Source organism: Poecilia reticulata, unplaced genomic scaffold (genome assembly GCF_904066995.2).
Source record: "Poecilia reticulata unplaced genomic scaffold, P_reticulata-male-v2 Scaffold_64, whole genome shotgun sequence".
Lineage (NCBI taxonomy): Eukaryota > Metazoa > Chordata > Actinopteri > Cyprinodontiformes > Poeciliidae > Poecilia > Poecilia reticulata.
The window spans coordinates 48,124-72,051 of NW_027675162.1; the positions used below are offsets into that span (position 1 = coordinate 48,124).

At 37.8% G+C, this 23,928-nt stretch overlaps 1 long non-coding RNA gene across 2 annotated transcripts; it reads right to left on the reverse strand.

Moving 5' to 3' along the window:
- Positions 1–1,634: 1,634 nt before the first annotated feature.
- On the reverse strand, positions 1,635–8,813 carry LOC108166079 (uncharacterized). 2 transcript variants are annotated; one of them, XR_014086400.1, is made up of 5 exons: positions 7,868–8,813; positions 7,648–7,708; positions 6,758–6,848; positions 6,326–6,481; positions 1,635–5,738 (listed from the first exon to the last, which is right to left on the reverse strand). It is a non-coding gene; the product is annotated as an uncharacterized LOC108166079 (long non-coding RNA). The 2 variants fall into 2 exon arrangements; XR_014086401.1 differs by lacking the exon at positions 7,648–7,708 and having other exon boundaries at positions 7,868–8,811.
- Between the last annotated feature and the right edge of the window lie 15,115 nt (positions 8,814–23,928).

Genomic DNA, 23,928 nt, shown 5'->3' on the forward strand with positions numbered 1-23,928 from the left:
TAAGGGTCAGAAGAAGCAGAAAAGTTTGATATATGAATTGAAAAAATTGATAAAGTTTGAGAAGACCTTTGCAGACAGTAAAACCAGTAGAAAAAACGAATATCCAGAAAAGTAGACAAGCAAAATGCATAGAAACATAGAAATAGTTGAAACAATTGAATAGTGAATATACTATATTAATAAGATAATAGTGAATTAATAGTAATTATACTGTATAAATTATATAAATTATATAATATATAAATTATAGAGGAATTCAGCAGAAGAAGCAGGAGTTTGTGTGCAACCTGAATTATTTGAAAAAGTCAAAAAGTGAAACAGAGTTTAAGAAAGAGCATAATTGAAACAACAGGAAATAAGTGCAATCCCAGAAATAGTTGAAACAATTGAATAGTGAAACAGTAATAAGTATAAAAATTAATGGAAACAGTAAACCAGAAATATCTGAAAGAGTAAAAAGAGCAAAAATTAAAGCAAAAAGTCAGAAAAAGTAGAAATGTTTGATATATGAATTTATAAAATTGATTAAAAATTGTAGAAAATCTTCAAATATAGTAAAACCAGTAGAACCAGAAGGAAACAGAAAAGTAGACAAGCAGAATGCATAGACACAGATAAAAACAGAGCACAAGAAGAAAATACATTGAAAGAATAGGAGAAAGTGTGACAAGGTTGTACTCCAGAGGAGTTTAACAGAAACAGTAAAACCTGTAGCAAAGATAGTAATAAATCCATAAGTAGACACGTGTGGCTACATTTTAATGCATAAAATATTTCTCTACAGTGAAATATGTATGAACAGCATAATTTTGTTTATAAAAGAGCAGAAAAAGTTCAAAAATGGCAGTTACTAGAGTGGACACTCTAGTAACTGAAATCAGTTACAGAGTTCCACCATAGGAAATAATGGGGCAATAAATTTGCACAAAAGGGCAATTATTTCAAAAAGTGCAATAGTGAAGTTTACCAAAAGTCATAGCACCATTCTCCTGAAGGAGCTGAACGTTTTGATATATAAATTAGTACAATTAGTGAAAGATAGTGAGAGTAGTTAAACCATGAAAAACGTACGGAAGACAGAATAATAATAATAATAATAATAACTAGAAAAATAGCTGTTCCTAGCGAAACAGCCGTGAGAATGCATATTTGCAGAATGACTGCTGCAGAAATGCAAGAAAAAGTAGAGAAAAGTTTAAGGAGTAGAAGAAAGTAGAAGAAAGGAGAAGAAAGCAGAAGAAAGCAGAAGAAATAGAAATAGTTGAATCAGTTGAATAGTGAATATACTATATTAATATATTTAATAGTGAATTAATAGTGAATTATACTGCATAAATTATACAATTATATAATATATAAATTATAGCAGAATTCAGCAGAAGCAGGAGTTTGTGTGCAACCTGAATTATTTGAAAAAGTCAAAAAGTGAAACAGAGTTTAAGAAAGAGCATAATTGAAACAACAGGAAAAAATTTGTGCAATCCCAGGAATAGTTGAAACAATTGAATAGTGAAACAGTAATAAGTATAACAAGCAAAGCCAGTGATGCAGCACCTGGATTGCACAACTTCTCGCTAACTGCACTGGTTGTTATTCTATGAGAGCATGCTCCGTCTGTCTGTACGTCGCAACCCAGCCAGCATACCTATGTGGGCCCCATATGGGAAAGAAGAGGGCTGCCAAAATGGGCCCCAAGTGGGTTTGTCCGCGGGTTCCATGGTGGCCCCACATGGGTTTGCCCACATAATTTAAATGGGTGCTGACTGGGTTTTGAGTGGGGCCCAGATGGATAACTTACGTGAGGCCCATCTGTGGCCCACTAGGGTCCTTTCGTGAATTTTTACCTGGGCCCCAACTGGGTCCAAAATGGGCTAGAATATGGGTACCAAGTGGGTTTGTCCGCGGGTTCCATGGTGGCCCCACATGGGTTTGCCCACGTAATTTAAATGGGTGCTGACTGGGTTTTGAGTGGGGCCCAGATGGATAACTTACGTGAGGCCCATCTGTGGCCCACTAGGGTCCTTTCGTGAATTTTTACCTGGGCCCCAACTGGGTCTAAAATGGGCTAGAATATGGGTACCAAGTGGGTTTGTCCGCGGGTTCCATGGTGGCCCCACATGGGTTTGCCCACGTAATTTAAATGGGTGCTGACTGGGTTTTGAGTGGGGCCCAGATGGGTAACTCACGTGAGGCCCATCTGTGGCCCACTAGGGTCCTTTCGTGAATTTTTACCTGGGCCCCAACTGGGTCTAAACTGGGCTAGAATATGGGTACCAAGTGGGTTTGTCCGCGGGTTCCATGGTGGCCCCACATGGATTTGCCCACGTAATTTAAATGGGTGCTGACTGGGTTTTGAGTGGGGCCCAGATGGGTAACTCACGTGAGGCCCATCTGTGGCCCACTAGGGTCCTTTCGTGAATTTTTACCTGGGCCCCAAGTGGGTTTGTCCGCGGGTTCCATGGTGGCCCCACATGGGTTTGCCCACGTAATTTAAATGGGTGCTGACTGGGTTTTGAGTGGGGCCCAGATGGGTAACTTACGTGAGGCCCATCTGTGGCCCACTAGGGTCCTTTCGTGAATTTTTACCTGGGCCCCAACTGGGTCTAAAATGGGCTAGAATATGGGTACCAAGTGGGTTTGTCCACGGGTTCCATGGTGGCCCCACATGGGTTTGCCCACGTAATTTAAATGGGTGCTGACTGGGTTTTGAGTGGGGCCCAGATGGGTAACTCACGTGAGGCCCATCTGTGGCCCACTAGGGTCCTTTCGTGTATTTTTACCTGGGCCCCAACTGGGTTTGTCCGCGGGTTCCATGGTGGCCCCACATGGGTTTGCCCACGTAATTTAAATGGGTGCTGACTGGGTTTTGAGTGGGCCCCAGATGTGTAACTTACATGAGGCCCATCTGTGGCCCACTTGGGACCTTTCATGAACTTTTACCTGGGCCCCAACTGGGTATAAACTGGGCTAGAATATGGGTACCAAGTGGGTTTGTCCGCGGGTTCCATGGTGGCCCCACATGGGTTTGCCCACGTAATTTAAATGGGTGCTGACTGGGGCCCAGATGGGTAAATTACATGAGGCCCATCTGTGACCCACTAGGGTGCTTTCAGGAATATTTCCCTGGGCCCCAAATGGATGTAAACTGGGCTAGCATGGGTAACAAATGTGTATTTCCACATTTTCCATGAGCGCCCATATGCTGTAGCCCATATGGGTTTAACAGGCCCTGACTGAGTTTTCAGTGGGAGCCAGATGCCTTTTTCCTGTAGGAACAATTGGGTCTTTCTCACCTAACCTGGAACTGAATTACATTAATAGATCTTAATCAACAAACCAAAGTACTAAAATGCTTTAGCACAAAACTTGCGTATAAGAAAAGAGATGAAATATTTATTTGTGTCAAGGCTTTTATTTAGTAATTTGAAGTATTGTCAGTTTTTTTAAACTCTTCAATTATAAGAACTTTATTAACACAGAGCAAATAATGCCACAACAAGAAATGCACTGGTAAAAAACAACAAAAAAAAACGACATTCATATGGCATATGTGAAAATAACAGAAACTAGTTTAATATAACAAATGTGTAAACATACATCTATATGTAGATATATAATTATATCTAGTTATCTATATCACTAGATATCTAGTTATGTAAATATATATTTATATCTATATAGATATATCTATAGATATATTTATATCTATAGATATAAATATATACAGTGCTGCTTGAAAGTTTGTGAACTAGTTGAGTAGTTTAGATTTTTCTTTATTTTTACCATGATTTTATTTTCTCATTACCACTTTTTAAATACAGTATGAAATGTCAGGTTTATGTTCATCAATTCCATTCACCTGTTTTGAGGAAAATGTGTGAGTTGAAAGCAAACTAACTAAAAAATGGAATCAGAGCATCTGCAAAAGTAAATGAACCACAGCTGCACTGGTAAAGTCAACTAGGTAAAAGACTCAGGTGAAACACATCAGAGTGCTCAAGTAATCAGTTAAACAGACATAACAAATGAGACATCCTTGGGAAAAGTTTTGGGCCACACTGGTTGAAAGGGAGAGGACCAAAGTGATTTGGTTGGTTGTGTCAAGGCATAAAGAACAGATCGACAACGCTGAGAGGAAAGGAGACATCTGAGGATATCAGCAAGGTGGTGACAGCCCATCAGTCTGGGGAAAGCTACAAGAACATCACCAGAAGATTCCAGCTTCATCCATCCACTGTAAGACAAATCATTTACAAATGGAGGGCACTAGGCATCACCGCAACCCTGTCCAGAAGTGGACAGCCACCAAAACTTCCACAAAGAAACACCAGAAAAATAATAATGCAGGTAAAGGCCAACCCAGGCATCACCTCTAGAGAGCTGCAGACCTCTGTCAGCATCTGTGATAAATGTACATGCATCTCCAAGGCAAAATATCAATAGACATGGTATTCATGGGAGAGCTTCTAGAAAGAAACCTCTGCTCTCAAGAAAGAACAAAGTTGTCCGTTTAAACTTTGCCAGAGAGCACTTGGACAAACCAGAGGCTTTCTGGAAGTCCATTCTCTGGATGGATGAGTCCAAAATGTAATTATTTGGCCTCAATCAAAAGTGCCATGTTTGGAGAAAAGTCAACTCTGCATTTACAGAAAAGTACCTCCTCCCTACAGTGAAGCACGGTAGTGGAAGTGTGAAAATCTGGGCCTGCTTTTCTGCCTCCTGACCTGGACGACTCCATATGATCCAGGGAACCATCAATTCCCAGAACTATCAACAAATTCTTGACCAGAATCTCCTGCCATCAGTCAGGGAGTTGAAGCTGGATTATGGATTATGCAACAAGACAATGATCCAAAGCATCCAGCAAAAGGAATGGCTTAAGAGAAAGAAGATTTAAACTCTGGATATGCCCAGTCAACGTCCGGATCTCAATTCCATAGAAATGCTGTGGCAAGATCTGAAACGGGCAGCATGTGCCAGATGTCCCTCCAACCTCTCTCAACTGACAGAGTTCTGCAAGGAGAACTGGACAAAAATCCCAAACAGCAGATGTGAGACAGTCATCTATAGTAACTGAAGATGTTTGGTTGAAGTAATGGCTGCAAAAGGACAAGCCACAAGGTACTAACTGAAAGAGTTCACGTACTTTTGCACTTGGCAGGTTGTCCGTTTTCACAGATAAAATACTTTTGTTGAATAAATAATGAAAATATGTATTTTTTTCTTTGTGTTCCTTATTTGGAAGGTCCACATTACAATTTGAGCTTTGGATGTTCATTTCACATGATTATTATAATTTTTCTTTGGAAAACAATATCCATGTTGTTGTCAAGCAGCACTGTATATATCTATATATCTAGTTATATTTCTAAATAACTATATCTAGTTATCTAGATAACTATGCATCTAGCTATATATATATATATATATATATATATATATATATATATATATATAAACACATATATATATCAACATACACACACCTATATAACTTTCACACTACGATTTTGTCAAACATTTTTAATAACCTATATGCCACACTTGAAAGCTCTCACACATCATTGTAACTGTCCATCTTGGAGGACCTGCCCACCTGAGTCTGAGCTGGCTGCCTCCCTAGTCGCTCTAACTTTTCCATTTCCACCTCTGTCCCGGGCTCCAGTAACCCACTTCCAGAGTGCCTTTTCCGTATCTTTATGTGATTCCGAGGATGGATCCATTTCTTTTCAGTGCTCCTAAATAACAAGCAAAGGCAGAAATTGTATTAGTGTTTTACTTTTAGTACAATGTAACATTTATGAGATTTGCATCTTCCCCTTCACAGGGCAAAAATGCTTGCAGACATCTGCCAAAATCAGAGCACTCTTGAGTCAACATGTTATCATTTATACCTAAAGCGAAAAAATAACAGCCAATCCAGATGATCGGCAGAGATCGGCCTCATGCGTGATCGGAATTGGAAGCAAAAAACCTGATCGGCGCATCTCTAGTACACACACTATATTCTTATTGTAAATTTAAAATATATTAATCTATATAAATCAACTACTGACATAAAGGTTCTATCATGGTTTTGTATAGTTATTTTGTTAATACTGTTTGAAATGCAAACAATATTACCTTCAAATTTTGTCAGCAATCAAAAGTTCTTGACAACACAGTGAAAGAATACTATATGAATAAAACCAAAAATTGAAGTCTCAGTTTTTAATCTTTAAAAAAGAAAGAAAAAGATTACTAAAAATAAACAAAAGGCCTATGACAACCAAAATAAATTAACAAATGTTTAAGAAAAAAAGTGAATATAAAAACTGATCTTTACCATACAAAACATCAGAGGCGCAGGTCCTGGAACTTGTTTCCCATGTCGGCCAAAAAGGTTGAACTGAAAAGCCAATTCAGGGGACATGAGGAATCGCACAGCTCGTTTTACTGCATCATCTATAGACCCTCCTTCAATTTCTGCAACCATGGCAACCTTAAGTATAATGACAATTACAAGACAACATTTTAAAATCGATTTATTGTTTCACACATATATAGCTTATATGCTTACTTTTATACATGTACAAAATATTAATATGTTATATATATTAAATGTTATCAATTTAAGTCACAATAAATTTTGAAGGATTAGGAGGAAAAAGTAAAGCAAAGAGAACCAAATGGGTAAAATAACAGAGCAGCTCAAATGACAACTAGGGAGACAGAAGATCTAGAGTTGTGTGTTACGTAAGTCCCTGTTCCACATTACCTTCTACGTCATTTTTCTGGAATATCATCCGTTTGAAGATCCGATGTTGCTTCTGCCCTTGCAAGCCTTTGTCGTGTTTCTCCATAGTACTCTTTAGAAAATAATTTTTAAAAAGTATTAAAACACTGGTAAATCTAACGCTTCCATTTTCATTGACCAAACAAATGGCTAGTTGAGACCTAAACACCAGACTTAATGCTTGTCATGCAGTTTGCTTTTTTCAGTCAAACTATGACAGAATAAAACGCTTTAAAATATCACTTGCACAATAAAACAAACATGATTTTAAAATATTTACTACAATGCCTTCATTCCATTTACAAAAAAGCTTTTAAGCCAAATATACTGAAACCACATGGGCCCCATTTCTGTCCCATTCCCAGTTAGCCTACAATAATGCTGAATAGAGTCTATACATTTAGCCCAAATGGGCTGACAATATGGGTCCCATTTTAGGTTAAACATATGGGCCTCATGTAGTTAGCCCAGACAAAACCCATGCCCATTCATCATTACCCATCTAGCCCACAACACGATTCAATGCAGTTTCATTAAAAAATGCACCTATGCAGCCAAGCCAGCGTGCATGGGATCCAGCCATGCATGCTGGATTAACTGGCTGATAAAGATTATTTAAAACCCATGTACACAGAATGAAAGCAAAGGAGTTACTCTTTATAAATAATGTAAGTGGTTTTATCGTGTCAAGATACTTTAAAAGTAAAGCAACCTCTGCTAGCAACGTAGATTCATTAGTGAACTGATTTTATTCTGCCGCGTTGGCGCTCAAATTTACCGGTGGAAGCAGCAAACAAGATGGCGCCGCAGCGTATTTGAAAATGATGTGACCCAGAACAGTTTGAAATCGCTCTGCATCCAAATATTCTTACCTTAATGATGGCAGATGACTTATTGTGTGTGTGTTTTAACAATATCAAAAATAATTATCACCTAAAAGCAAAAAAAAAAAAAAAAAAAGAAACAACTAATTAGGTCTCTTTTGGGGTACTCCGGTCAACCATTACGAGCAACACATTTTTTAACTAGCGATTTAAAATCTCTCCCTAAAATTTGATACTATATAGACAAAACAGACAGAAGTGTACTTACAGATTCTTTAGTAGAACGCCAGCCAACCTGCAGACTCCACGCCAACGGACTGATGAAGAGACTGCGATTTTGAAACCGCATATCCATCCGCAGTTAACAATTGTACGTTTTCCAAGAAACAAAAGATTAATTTTGAGAGTGCTACAATGGTTTAACAATTGTAAAACCGATGTAGCACTCACGAACGTTCTCAATTAAAATAAATAAATATAGTCGTCCGTCCTTATTAAAATGTGGTTTGGAACTATTTTCTTTAGTGGATGTGTAAAGTGCCTACTTCAATTCACCAACCTTTATTGGCAACGGTGCCAGAGAAAAATGAACAAAAAGGTAAAAAAGATTATTGAAAAAAGATATAAAAATAATCATTAATAGAAATGTTACGTTTTTTTATTTTATTTATGCTGACAACTTGGAAAATGTTTACAGATGAAAAAACAGATGCTCATAATTTTAATGTTGTCTTTCTCAATTGATGAGCTTTCTTTTATTTATTTTCTAAACATTTATTTATTTTAGTAATATTTTTCACGATGGTCTGATCTGAACTATTTCTCCAAATAAGAATTAAGTCCTGCTGTGAAAAAGCTGCAATAAACACTTTGGATGTCTGAACATCCAATTGATAATAAAATAAAATTAAATTACATTAAATTTAAAAAAGAAGCAAGGACCAAAGTCCACTCTGAACCATGATCTATTTTGAGTGAGCAGCAGAAGATTATGCACATTTAAAACAGATAATGTCACAAAAACATTATAACACATCTGGACTGTTCTAGTGTAAAATAATAAAAAGAAAAATGTTAGGAGTTCAAAGTGTAGCTTGAACAATACTGAACTGGTTTAAAAAATAAAGCATTGAAGCATATTTTGGTCTTCTGGAAGCCTAGTGTCATGTCGGTGTTAGTAAATGAGCCAGACACAGAAATCATGGAGTGAGCATGTTTTAGGCTCAAATACAATACCTCTTTATAACCTCCAAGACGAAGTCACCATCCAAGGAGAGCTTTTCATTTTGTAGAAAGAAAAGCTGTACCTTTTATCAACTCCAATACAGGCCAGCTGAGTAACAATTTCCTTAACTAAAGGCCATCAATCTGACATCTCGGGTAATTTTTTTCAAAGTGTTTATAATCTTGCTCTTGCAGCTTTTGTTTTTGATATATAGTGAAAAGATTGTAAGTGACAGGGTAACCACAATGTCTAATATGATTTTAAAAATTTATTCCCATTACCCCACATAATAAAGGACCAGGGTCTACTTTTTCCTGTCCAGGTCCAACTCATATAAAAATGGCCCATGGTTATCTCATGTGGGTTCAATGCGGTCAGCCCACATGGGCTTCCCATGTTGGGCCCATGATGCTGAAACTATACGGGCCCCACATAGTGTTGCCCATTTCCAGCCCATCCCCAGTTAGCCCACATAAAAAAGGAATGGGGCCTACATACCCATGCCCAGGTCAAACCCATGAACGGTCAGCCCATGCTATCCTTATGTGGGTTCAATGTGGTCAGCCCACATGGGCTGCCCATGTTGGGCCCATGATACTGAAACTATATGGGCCCCAAACAATGTTGCCCATTTCTGTCCCATCCCCAGTTAGCCCACATAAAAAAGGAATGGGGCCTACATACCCATGCCAAGGTCCAACCCATGTACGGTCAGCCCCATACTTATCTCATGTGGGTTCAATGCGGTCAGCCCACATGGGCTTCCCATATTGGACCCATGATACTGAAACTATATGGGCCCCACATAGTGTTGCCCATTTCTGTCCCATTCACAGTTAGCCCACATAAAAAAGGAATGGGGCCTACATACCCATGCCCAGGTCCAACCCATGTACGGTCAGCCCATACTTATCTCATGTGGGTTCAATGCGGTTAGCCCACATGGGCTTCCCATGTTGGACCCATGATACTGAAACTACATGGGCCCCAAATAGTCTTGCCCATTTCTGTCTCATCCCCAGTTAGCCCACACAAAAAAGGAAAGGGGCCTACATACCCATGCCCAGGTCCAACCCATGTACGGTTAGCCCACACTTATCTCATGGGCGTTCAATGTGGTCAGCCCACATGGGCTGCCCATGTTGGGCCCATAATACTGAAACTATATGGGCCCCAAACAATGTTGCCCATTTCTGTCCCATCCCCAGTTAGCCCACATAAAAAAAGGAATGGGGCCTACATACCCATGCCCAGGTCCAACCCATGTATGGTAAGCCCATGCTTATCTCATGTGGGTTCAATGCGGTTAGCCCATGTGGGCTTCCCATGTGGGGCCCATGATAGTGGAAGAACATGGGCCCCACATACTGTTTCCCATTTCTGTCGCACCCCCAGTTAGCCCACATAAAAAAGGAATGTTGCCTACATACCCATGCCCAGGTCCAACCCATGTACGGTCAGCCCATACTTATCTCATGTGGGTTCAATGCAGTCAGCCCATGTGGGCTTCCCATGTGGGGCCCATGATACTGGAACCACATGGGCCCCAAATAGTCTTTCCCATTTCTGCCCCATTCACAGTTAGCCCACATAAAAAAGGAATGGGGCCTACATACCCATGCCCAGGTCCAACCCATGTACGGTCAGCCTATGCTTATCTCATGTGGGTTCAATGCGGTTAGCCCATGTGGGCTTCCCCTGTGGGGTCCATGATACTGGGACCACATGGGCCCCACATAGTGTTTCCCATTTCTGCCCCATTCACAGTTAGCCCACATAAAAAAGGAATGGGGCCTACATACCCATGCCCAGGTCCAACCCATGTATGGTCAGCCCATGCTTATCTCATGTGGGTTCAATGCAGTCAGCCCACATGGGCTTCCCATGTGGGGCCAATGATACTGGAACCACATGGGCCCTACATAGTCTTTCCCATTTCTGCCCCATTCACAGTTAGCCCACATACAAAAGGAATGGGGCCTACATACCCATGCCCAGGTCCAACCCATGTACGGTCAGCCTATGCTTATCTCATGTGGGTTCAATGCGGTTAGCCCATGTGGGCTTCCCCTGTGGGGTCCATGATACTGGGACCACATGGGCCCCACATAGTGTTTCCCATTTCTGCCCCATTCACAGTTAGCCCACATAACAAAGGAATGGGGCCTACATACCCATGCCCAGGTCCAACCCATGTACGGTCAGCCTATGCTTATCTCATGTGGGTTCAATGCGGTTAGCCCATGTGGGCTTCCCATGTGGGGTCCATGATACTGGGACCACATGGGCCCCACATAGTGTTTCCCATTTCTGCCCCATTCACAGTTAGCCCACATAAAAAAGGAATGGGGCCTACATACCCATGCCCAGGTCCAACCCATGTACGGTCAGCCTATGCTTATCTCATGTGGGTTCAATGCGGTTAGCCCATGTGGGCTTCCCCTGTGGGGTCCATGATACTGGGACCACATGGGCCCCACATAGTGTTTCCCATTTCTGCCCCATTCACAGTTAGCCCACATAAAAAAGGAATGGGGCCTACATACCCATGCCCAGGTCCAACCCATGTATGGTAAGCCCATGCTTATCTCATGTGGGTTCAATGCGGTTAGCCCATGTGGGCTTCCCATGTGGGGCCCATGATAGTGGAAGAACATGGGCCCCACATAGTGTTTCCCATTTCTGTCGCACCCCCAGTTAGCCCACATAAAAAAGGAATGGGGCCTACATACCCATGCCCAGGTCCAACCCATGTATGGTAAGCCCATGCTTATCTCATGTGGGTTCAATGCAGTCAGCCCATGTGGGCTTCCCATGTGGGGCCCATGATACTGGAACCACATGGGCCCCACATAGTGTTGCCCATTTCTGCCCCATTCACAGTTAGCCCACATAAAAAAGGAATGTTGCTTACATACCCATGCCCAGGTCCAACCCATGTACGGTCAGCCCATACTTATCTCATGTGGGTTCAATGCAGTCAGCCCATGTCGGCTTCCCATGTGGGGCCCATGATACTGGAACCACATGGGCCCCACATAGTCTTTCCCATTTCTGCCCCATTCACAGTTAGCCCACATAAAAAAGGAATGGGGCCTACATACCCATGCCCAGGTCCAACCCATGTACGGTCAGCCTATGCTTATCTCATGTGGGTTCAATGCGGTTAGCCCATGTGGGCTTCCCATGTGGGGTCCATGATACTGGGACCACATGGGCCCCACATAGTGTTTCCCATTTCTGCCCCATTCACAGTTAGCCCACATAAAAAAGGAATGGGGCCTACATACCCATGCCCAGGTCCAACCCATGTACGGTCAGCCCATGCTTATCTCATGTGGGTTCAATGCGGTTAGCCCATGTGGGCTTCCCATGTGGGGTCCATGATACTGGGACCACATGGGCCCCACATAGTCTTTCCCATTTCTGCCCCATTCACAGTTAGCCCACATAAAAAAGGAATGGGGCCTACATACCCATGCCCAGGTCCAACCCATGTACGGTCAGCCCATGCTTATCTCATGTGGGTTCAATGCAGTCAGCCCACATGGGCTTCCCATGTGGGGCCAATGATACTGGAACCACATGGGCCCCACATAGTGTTTCCCATTACTGCCCCATTCACAGTTAGCCCACATTATTGCTGAATGGGGCCCATACATTTAGCCCACATGGGCAAGCCCATGTGGGTCCCATTTTAGGTTACCATATCGGTCCCATACAGTTAGCCCAGATAAAACCCATGCCCACTCCTAACCCATGTAGCCCACATTAAACCCAAGTGGGGCCCACCCATGCATGCTGGCTGGGAAATAACATGGTTAAAAACATTTAATGTCTTAACTGATTTCCCATAATTAATTCCAAGTATTTAATGTACTGTTTTTATAGTCACCAACTGTGTGTGTAACGTGTTTCGTGTGCTGAGGAGCGATCGAAAACGGCATGTTACTCGAGACGGCAAACGCCATACAGATTCGAGGTGAGGTATTCAGTTCTCTGCCTCATCGCTGGGGGCGCTCATGAACCCAGATATTGTAACTCCACAAACGAAGAAGGGAGAACGTAACGGCAGAGAACGCCAAGCAGAACGTCAGAGACATTCAGGAGCACTTGGATATTTTCACTTCGAAAGATTTGGCACCAGTTTGGCACACACACACTATATATCAGTGACGTACGGTGAGGTTCATTGCTGGTGAGGCACTGACTTATGACTTAGACACCATGCATGCTATTGGACCTACGGAAATTTCGCGCATGCATACAACGCTGTGGGGCAAAAAGACTAATATTTTACATGTCATCTATAGCCGCGTTAACTCAGTGAAACTTAAATGTAGGTATTAATTTCGTGCTATGATCCACAGCAAAGTGATCTGTTTTCCCCAAGCTACGCAGACTCGCTGCCATAGCAACTGACAATAATGCCACTTTATGTTTTAGGATTTAACACAAAAAAAAAAATCAAGAATTTTGCACACACAACAAATCATTCAGTCTGTTGTTGTAGTACGTTTTAAGCTTAATGTTTTATTAATAAATTATTGCTGTGGTAGATTAGCTACCGCTTCTACTTTACTGAATTATTTAAACATTAACTGTAGCCCACCAAATGCACATTTCATTAAAAAACTAAACAAAAACATCTTATTGCTGTCTTACCTTTACCTATCAATGAAATCCATGCACCCCTAATTCTGCACAAAAATATCTGTTCATCCAAAGCCAAGTTGATCCTCGGCATGTCTTTCTACTCGGTTTGAGAATCATCTAACTGTCTTGAAGTAAAACCTTCAGCTCCGGTGTTGGTCTTCCTTTAGTTATCATCTCCTGCTTCAATTGAAAATCCACTTTAGAAAACTGTTTAAGGGTAGAAATGTAATCTTTCATGTTGACGTCGGAGGAGAGAAGAAAACAAATATATCGCTGTACTTTACTTATTTACTGTGTGGCTAGCTCCATGGCTAGCTCACTGTGTATTACTCTGCAGTTGTGCAGTCACAATATCTGGGATCATGAGGTCCCAGATATTGTGATATCCCAGCGGTGAGGCAAGAGAACTGCCATTTTATTGCTGGCGTACAGACAGGACGAACAGGCTCCCATAGAATGGCAGCCAGTGCAGTTAGCGAGAGGTTGCGCAATAGCACGTGAGCCTAAGCTGAGGTTTTACAGTCATGTTTTTGGACTGTGGGAGGAAACCGGAGAGAACCCACGCATGCACAGGCAGAACATGCAAACTCCATGCAGAGGGACCCCAGGCCGGGAATCGAACCCAGAACCTTCTTGCTGCACGGCAACAGCTCTACCAACTGCGCCACTGTGCCGCCTACCAATTAAACCCAGAAATTAAATTAAATAATAATTTCTGGGTTTTTGCCAACGCTAAAGAGAACACTCACCTTTAATGCTTTTCTTTATTATCATTATTATTTATTTTTTAGCTTTTAAAAAGAGGCTTGAAGTCATATATGAAGTATATATGACTTCAATATATATATATAGTGAAACTTAGTGAAGGTATACCAGAATTCAGCAGAAGCAGGAGTTTGTGTGCAACCTGAATTATTTGAAAAAGTCAAAAAGTGAAACAGAGTTTAAGAAAGAGCATAATTGAAACAACAGGAAATTAGTGCAATCCCAGGAATAGTTGAAACAATTGAATAGTGAAAGTAATAAGTATAAAAAATTAGTGGAAACAGTGAACCAGAAATATTTGAAGGAGTAAAACAGAGGAAAACCAAAAGCAAAAAGGTTCAGAAGAAGTAGAAATGTTTGATATATGAATTTATAAAATTGATTAAAGATAGTAGAAGATCTTCAAATATAGTAAAACCAGTAGAACCAGAAGGAAAACAGAAAAGTAGACAAGCAGAATGCATAGACACAGATAAAAACAGAGCACAAGAAGAAAATACATTGAAAGAATAGGAGAAAGTGTGACAAGGTTGTACTCCAGAGGAGTTTAACAGAAAACAGTAAAACCTGTAGCAAAGATAGTAATAAATCCATAAAGTAGACACGTGTGGCTACATTTTAATGCATAAAATATTTCTCTACAGTGAAATATGTATGAACAGCATAATTTTGTTTATAAAAGAGCAGAAAAAGTTCAAAAATGGCAGTTACTAGAGTGGACACTCTAGTAACTGAAATCAGTTACAGAGTTCCACCATAGGAAATAATGGGGCAATAAATTTGCACAAAAGGGCAATTATTTCAAAAAGTGCAATAGTGAAGTTTACCAAAAGTCATAGCACCATTCTCCTGAAGGAGCTGAACGTTTTGATATATAAATTAGTACAATTAGTGAAAGATAGTGAGAGTAGTTAAACCATGAAAAACGTACGGAAGACAGAATAATAATAATAATAATAATAATAATAAAGATAAAGAAAAACAGAATCACTATAAGTGAGAATGCATGGAATGCATTCTCACTGATAATAAAGATAAAGAAAAACAGAAACACTATAAGTGAGAATGCATGGAATGCATTCTCACTGATAATAATAATAATAATAATAATAATAATAAAGAAAAACAGAATCACTATAAGTGAGAATGCATTGAATGCATTCTCACTGATAATAATAATAATAATAATAATAATAATAATAATAATAATAAAGATAAAGAAAAACAGAATCACTATAAGTGAGAATGCATTGAATGCATTCTCACTGACTAGAAAAATAGCTGTTCCTAGCAAAACAGTCGTGAGAATGCATATTTGCAGAATGTCTGCTGCACAAATGCAAGAAATGTGGAGAAAAGCTTATGAAGAGGAAGAAAGTAGAAGAAATTAAAATAGTTCAAACATTTGAACAGTGAAACATAGCAAACTGCAGATAATTGCTGAAGCTGAAATTAGTACACAACCAGAAATATTTGAAGAAGTGAAACTTAACATAAAGTGCCAAATAAGCATATTTGCAGAATGATTGATGGAGAAATATAAGAAAATGAGAACAAAGAGTAAGAAATTGGAAAAAAGCATAAGAAAGCGAGTCATACATTGCAGAAATCCGTTGCCAAGTAGTGAAACTTTGCAAAAGTGTTGTAGAATTCAGCTGAAGAAGCAGAAGTTTGTGTGCAACATGAATTATTTGAAAAAGTCAAAAGTGAAACACAGCGTAAGAAAGAGCACAATTAGCACACGAGGAAATTAGTGCAAACCCAGAAATAGTTGAAACAATTGAACAGTGAAACATCAAAAAGCTTAAATTAGCGGAATCAGAAAAACCAGAAATATTTGAAGGAGTAAACAGAGCAAAACCTAAAGCAAATAGGGTCAGAAGAAGCAGAAACGTTTGATATATGTTTATAAAATTGATTAAAGATTGTAGAAGATCTTAAAAGATAGTAAAACCAGTGGAATCAGAAGGAAAACAGAAAAGTAGACAAGCAGAATGCATAGACACAGATAAAAACAGAGCACAAGAAGAAAATACATTGAAAGAATAGGAGAAAATGTGACAAGGTTGTACTCCAGAGGAGTTTAACAGAAAACAGTAAAACCTGTTGCAATGATGGTAATAATTCCATAAAGTAGACACTAGTGGCTACATTTTAATGCATAAAATATTTCTCTACAGTGAAAAATGTATGAACAGCATAATTTTGTTTATAAAAGAGCAGAAAAAGTTCAAAAACGGCAGTTACTAGAGTGGCCACTCAAGTAACTGAAATCAGTTACAGAGTTCCACCATAGGAAATAATGGGGCAAAAGATTTGCACAAAAGGGCAATTATTTCAAAAAGTGCAATAGTGAAGGTTACCAAAAGTCATAGCACCATTCTCCTGAAGGAGCTGAACGTTTTGATATATAAATTAGTACAATTAGTGAAAGATAGTGAGAGTAGTTAAACCATGAAAAACGTACGGAAGACAGAATAATAATAACTAGAAAAATAGCTGTTCCTAGCGAAACAGCCGTGAGAATGCATATTGCAGAATGACTGCTGCAGAAATGCAAAAAAATGTGGAGAAAAGCTTAAGAAGTAGAAGAAAGCAGAAGAAATTGAAACAGTTGAAATAAATGCAACAGTTGAACAGTGAAACGTAGCAAACTGCAGAAATTAGCTGAAGCTGAAGTTAGTACACAACCAGAAATATTTGAAGAAGTGAAACTTAACATAAAGAGCCAAATAAGAATATTTGCAGAATAATTGAAGGAGAAATATAAGAAACTTGAGAACAAAGAGTAAGAAATTGGAAAAAAGCATAAGAAAGCTAGTCATACATTGTAGAAATCCTTTGCCAAGTAGTGAAACTTAGCAAAAGTGTTGTAGAATTCAGCTGAAGAAGCAGAAGTTTGTGTGCAACATGAATTATTTGAAAAAGTCAAAAAGTGAAACAGAGCGTAAGAAAGAGCACAATTAGCACACGAGGAAATTAGTGCAAAACCAGAAATAGTTGAAACAATTGAACAGTGAAACATCAAAAAGCTTAAATTAGCGGAAGCAGAAAAACCAGAAATATTTGAAGGAGTAAAACAGAGGAAAACCAAAAGCAAAAAGGGACAGAAAAAGCAGAAAAGTTTGATATATGAATTGATAAAATTGATCAAAGTTTGCAGAAGACCTTAGCCGACAGTAAAACCAGTAGAACCAAAGGAATATACAGAAAAGTAGACAAGGAAAATGCATAGAAACATAGAAATAGTTGAAACAATTGAATAGTGAATATACTATTTTAATAATGTAATAGTCAATTAATAGTTAATTATACTGTATAAATTATATAATATATAAATTATAGCAGGATTCAGCAAAAGAAGCAGGAGTTTGAGTTCAACCTGAATTATTTGAAAAAGTAAAAAAGTGAAACAGAGTTTAAGAAAGAGCATAATTGAAACAACAGGAAATTAGTGCAATCCCAGAAATAGTTGAAACAATTGAATAGTGAAACAGAAAAGTAGACAAGCAGAATGCATAGACACAGATAAAAACAGAGCACAAGAAAAAATACATTGAAAGAATAGGAGAAAGTGTGACAAGGTTGTACTCCAGAGGAGTTTAACAGAAAACAGTAAATCCTGTAGTAATTATAGTAATAATTCCATAAAGTAGACACTAGTGGCTATATTTTAATGCATAAAATATTTATCTACAGTGAAATATGTATGAACAGCATAATTTTGTTTGTCAAAGAGCAGAAAAAGTTAAAAAACGGCAGTTCGCCGAATTCCACCATTCATTTCAATGGGCAAAATATTTGCACAAAAGTGCAATTATTTCAAAAAGTGCAATAGTGAAGGTTACCAAAAGTCATAGCACCATTCTCCTGAAGGAGCTGAACGTTTTGATATATAATTTAGTACAATTAGTGAAAGATAGTGAAAGTAGTTAAGCGACAAAAAACGTACGGAAGTCAGAATAATAACTAGAAAAATAGCTGTTCCTAGCGAAACAGCCGTGAGAATGCATATTTGCAGAATGACTGCTGCAAAAATGCAAGAAAAAGTAGAGAAAAGCACAAGAAGTGAAGGAAAGCAGAAGAAAGCAGAAGAAAATGAAATAGTTGAATCAGTTTATCAGTGAAATGTACCAAACTGCAGAAATTAGCTGAAGCTGAAATTAGTACACAACCAGAAATATTTGAAGAAGTGAAACTTAACATAAAGTGCCAAATAAGCATATATGCAGAATGATTGATGGAGAAATATATTAAACTTGAGAACAAAGAGTAAGAAATTGGAAAAAAGCATAAGAAAGCTAGTCATACATTGTAGAAATCCTTTGCCAAGTAGTGAAACTTAGCAAAAGTGATGCAGAATTCAGCTGAAGAAGCAGAAGTTTGTATGCAACATGAATTATTTGAAAAAGTCAAAAAGTGAAACAGAGCGTAAGAAAGAGCACAATTAGCACACGAGGAAATTAGTGCAAACCCAGAAATAGTTGAAACAATTGAACAGTGAAACATCAAAAAGCTTAAATTAGCGGAATCAGAAAAACCAGAAATATTTGAAGGAGTAAAACAGAGGAAAACCAAAAGCAATAAGGGTCAGAAGATGCAGAAAAGTTTGATATATGAATTGATAAAATTGATAAAAGTTTGAGAAGACCTTTGCAGACAGTAAAACCAGTAGAACCAACGGAATATACAGAAAAGTAGACAAGCAAAGTGCATAGAAACATAGAAATAGTTGAAACAATTGAATAGTGAATATACTATATTAATAATATAATAGTGAATTAATAGTGAATTATACTGTATAAATTATATAATATATAAATTATAGTAGAATTCAGCAGAAAAAGCAGGAGTTTGTGTGCAACGTGAATCATTTGAAAAAGTCAAAAAGTGAAACAGAGTTTAAGAAAGAGCATAATTGAAACAACAGGAAATTAGTGCAATCCCAGGAATAGTTGAAACAATTGAATAGTGAAACAGTAATAAGTAAAAAATTAGTGGAAACAGAAAACCAGAAATATTTGAAGGAGTAAAACAGAGCATAACCTAAAGCAAAAAGGGTCAGAAGAAGCAGAAATGTTTGATATATGAATTTATAAAATTGATTAAAAATTGTAGAAGATTTTAAAAGATAGTAAATCCAGTGGAACCAGAAGGAAAACAGAAAAGTAGACAAGCAGAATGCATAGACACGGATAAAAACAGAGCACAAGAAGAAAATACATTGAAAGAATAGGAGAAAGTGTGACAAGGTTGTACTCCAGAGGAGTTTAACAGAAAACAGTAAATCCTGTAGTAATTATAGTAATAATTCCATAAAGTAGACACTAGTGGCTACATTTTAAGGCATAAAATATTTCTCTACAGTGAAATATGTATGAACAGCATAATTTTGTTTATAAAAGAGCAGAAAAAGTTCAAAAACGGCAGTTACTAGAGTGTACACTCAAGTAACTGAAATCAGTTAGAGAGTTCCACCATAGGAAATAATGGGGCAATAAATTTGCACAAAAGGGCAATTATTTCAAAAAGTGCAATAGTGAAGGTTACCAAAAGTCATAGCACCATTCTCCTGAAGGAGCTGAACGTTTTGATATATGAATTAGTACAATTAGTGAAAGATAGTGAAAGTAGTTAAGCGACAAAAAACGTACGGAAGACAGAATAATAATAATAATAATAACTAGAAAAATAGCTGTTCCTAGCGAAACAGCCGTGAGAATGCATATTTGCAGAATGACTGCTGCAGAAATGCAAGAAAAAGTAGAGAAAAGTTTAAGGAGTAGAAGAAAGTAGAAGAAAGTAGAAGAAAGCAGAAGAAAGCCGAAGATAGTGGAAGAAATAGAAATAGTTGAAACTATTGAATAGTGAATATACTATATTCAAAAGTAGCAAACCCTTCAAAAGTATTTAATAGTGAATTAATAGTGAATTATACTGCATAAATTATATAAATTATATAATATATAAATTATAGCAGAATTCAGCAGAAGCAGGAGTTTGTGTGCAACCTGAATTATTTGAAAAAGTCAAAAAGTGAAACAGAGTTTAAGAAAGAGCATAATTGAAACAACAGGAAAAAATTAGTGCAATCCCAGGAATAGTTGAAACAATTGAATAGTGAAACAGTAATAAGTATAACAAGCAAAGCCAGTGATGCAGCACCTGGGATTGCACAACTTCTCGCTAACTGCACTGGTTGTTATTCTATGAGAGCATGCTCCGTCTGTCTGTGCGTCGCAAATAACATGGTTAAAAACATTTAATGTCTTAACTGATTTCCCTTAATTAATTCCAAGTATTTAATGTACTGTTTTTATAGTCACCAACTGTGTGTGTAACGTGTTTCGTGTGCTGAGGAGCGATCGAAAACGGCATGTTACTCGAGACGGCAAACGCCATACAGATTCGAGGTGAGGTATTCAGTTCTCTGCCTCATCGCTGGGGGCGCTCATGAACCCAGATATTGTAACTCCACAAACGAAGAAGGGAGAACGTAACGGCAGAGAACGCCAAGCAGAACGTCAGAGACATTCAGGAGCACTTGGATATTTTCACTTCGAAAGATTTGGCACCAGTTTGGCACACACACACTATATATCAGTGACGTACGGTGAGGTTCATTGCTGGTGAGGCACTGACTTATGACTTAGACACCATGCATGCTATTGGACCTACGGAAATTTCGCGCATGCATACAACGCTGTGGGGCAAAAAGACTAATATTTTACATGTCATCTATAGCCGCGTTAACTCAGTGAAACTTAAATGTAGGTATTAATTTCGTGCTATGATCCACAGCAAAGTGATCTGTTTTCCCCAAGCTACGCAGACTCGCTGCCATAGCAACTGACAATAATGCCACTTTATGTTTTAGGATATAACCCAGAAATACTTGAAACAATTGAATAGTGAATATACTATATTATTAGTATAATAGTGAATTAATAGTGAATTATATTGTATAAATTATATAAATTATATAATATATTATATAAATTATAGCAGAATTCAGCAGACGAAGCAGGAGTTTGTGTGCAACCTGAATTGTTTGAAAAAGTCAAAAAGTGAAACAAAGTTTAAAAAAGAGCATAATTGAAACAAAAGGAAATTAGGGAAATCCCAGGAATAGTTGAAACAACAAAAGGGTCAGAAGAAGCAGAAAAGTTTGATATGTGAATTGATAAAATTGATAAAAGTTTGCAGAAGACCTTTGCCGACAGTAAAACCAGTAGAATCAAAGGAATATACAGAAAAGTAGACAAGCAAAATGCATAGAAACATAGAAATAGTTGAATCAGTTGAATAGTGAATATACTATATTAATAATATAATAGTGAATTAATAGTGAATTATACTGTATAAATTATATAAATTATATAATATATAAATTATAGCAGAATTCAGCAGAATCAGGAGTTTGTGTGCAAGCTGAATTATTTGAAAAAGTGAAAAAGTGAAACAGAGTTTAAGAAAGAGCATAATTGAAACAACAGGAAATTAGTGCAATCCCAGGAATAGTTGAAACAATTGAATAGTGAAACCGTAATAAGTATAAAACATTAGTGGAAACAGTAAACCAGAAATATTTGAAGGAGTAAAACAGAGGAAACCAAAAGCAAAAGGGTCAGAAGAAGAAGAAATGTTTGATATATGAATTTATAAAATTGATTAAAGATTGTAGAAGATCTTAAAAGATAGTAAAACCAGAAGGCAAACAGAAAAGTAGACAAGCAGAATGCATAGAAACAGATAAAAACAGAGCACAAGAAGAAAATACATTGAAAGAATAGGAGAAAGTGTGACAAGGTTGTACTCCAGAGGAGTTTAACAAAAAACAGTAAATCCTGTTTCAATAATGGTAATAATTCCATAAAGTAGACACTAGTGGCTACATTTTAATGCATAAAATATTTCTCTACAGTGAAATATGTGTGAACAGCATAATTTTGTTTGTCAAACAGCAGAAAAAGTTCAAAAACGGCAGTTACTAGAGTGCACACTCTAGTAACTGCCGAATTCCACCATTCATTTCAATGGGCAAAATATTTGCACAAAAGTGCAATTATTTCAAAAAGTGCAATAGTGAAGGTTACCAAAAGTCATAGCACCATTCTCCTGAAGGAGCTGAACGTTTTGATATATAAATTAGTACAATTAGTGAAAGATAGTGAAAGTAGTTAAGCGACAAAAAACGTACGGAAGTCAGAATAATAAAGATAAAGAAAAACAGAAACACTATAAGTGAGAATGCATTGAATGCATTCTCACTGATAATAACTAGAAAAATAGCTGTTCCTAGCGAAACAGCCGTGAGAATGCATATTTGCAGAATGTCTGCTGCAAAAATGCAAGAAAAAGTAGAGAAAAGCACAAGAAGTGAAGGAAAGCAGAAGAAATGGAAATAATTGGAAAGTGGAACAAATCAAAAAGTATAAATATAGCAGTAGTGGAAAATACTTTAAAACCAGAAAAGTTGAAAAAGTTGAAACAGTGAAACATAGAAAGACAGGAAAAAGAATAAAATAGGAGAACCAGTAATTATTACAAAGCCAGAAATATTTGAAGAAGTGAGACAGCAAAACAAAAAAGCATAAACAAACAGCAGAAGCAGAACAGTTTGATACATGATTTACTAAACTTGATTAAATCATGCAGAAGACTTTAAAAAATAGTTAAGAAATTGAAGTAGAAGTATATATATCTATATATATACATATCTATATCTATATATATCTATATATATGTATATATATAGATATATGTGATATATATATCACAGGAAGCAGGTAACAGACATTATCATTGAAAGATAAGAATGAAAACATTTATAAAGATATGTTCACCCTGTGATTTGTATTATAATGTATCTATTTATCATTTAATTTGAACAAGCAAAGCCAGTGATGCAGCACCTGGGATTGCACAACTTCTCGCTAACTGCACTGGCTGTACAGCATGCAGATTCTTGAGGCAGGCAGTTCTTGTGCCTTATCGCTGGGGGCACTCATGAGCCCAGATATTGTAGCTCAACTGCAGAGTAAGAGACAGTACCAGGGAGCTAGCCACACATTAGCTGTGCTGATACAGAGAGCGAGAAAGACGTGGTTTTGAGTTGTACTTTAACGGTTTCTCCCTTTGCTGTTAAGCACAGCACGAATTTAATAATATCTACATGTCTAAGTTTGTTTGACGGAATTATAACAGAATTTTTCTGCGGAGGCGGCGCTGCTATGGATTTCATAGCAGCGTAAAGCTCTCCATGCCCTCCAGCATTGTACGCATGCGCATAATTTCCGTATGTAAACAATAACATGCAGGGTCTAGATTTGTAAATCTGATTATAAATAAGTTGGAGCCTCACCAGCTATAAATATCTTCGCACAAAATGTTTTTTGCAGACGATGCAATGATGTACATTTATTAATGTAATCATTAATAAATGATGTACATTTATTAATGTTTGTGATGGAAAACCTTACATGGATTTAATTTTTGTAAAATAGCAAAATGAGTTTTGTAAACCAAAAGATTTTTAATTTGTAAATGGATTGGAAAATTTGGGACTTGAGGTCAAAAAATGACCATAACCACATTCACTTTAAATGCAAAATAAATAAATTGAATATAAACCTGGAAAACTGCACTAAGTGTAATAATGCTGCGCGTATCAAAAGGCAAAC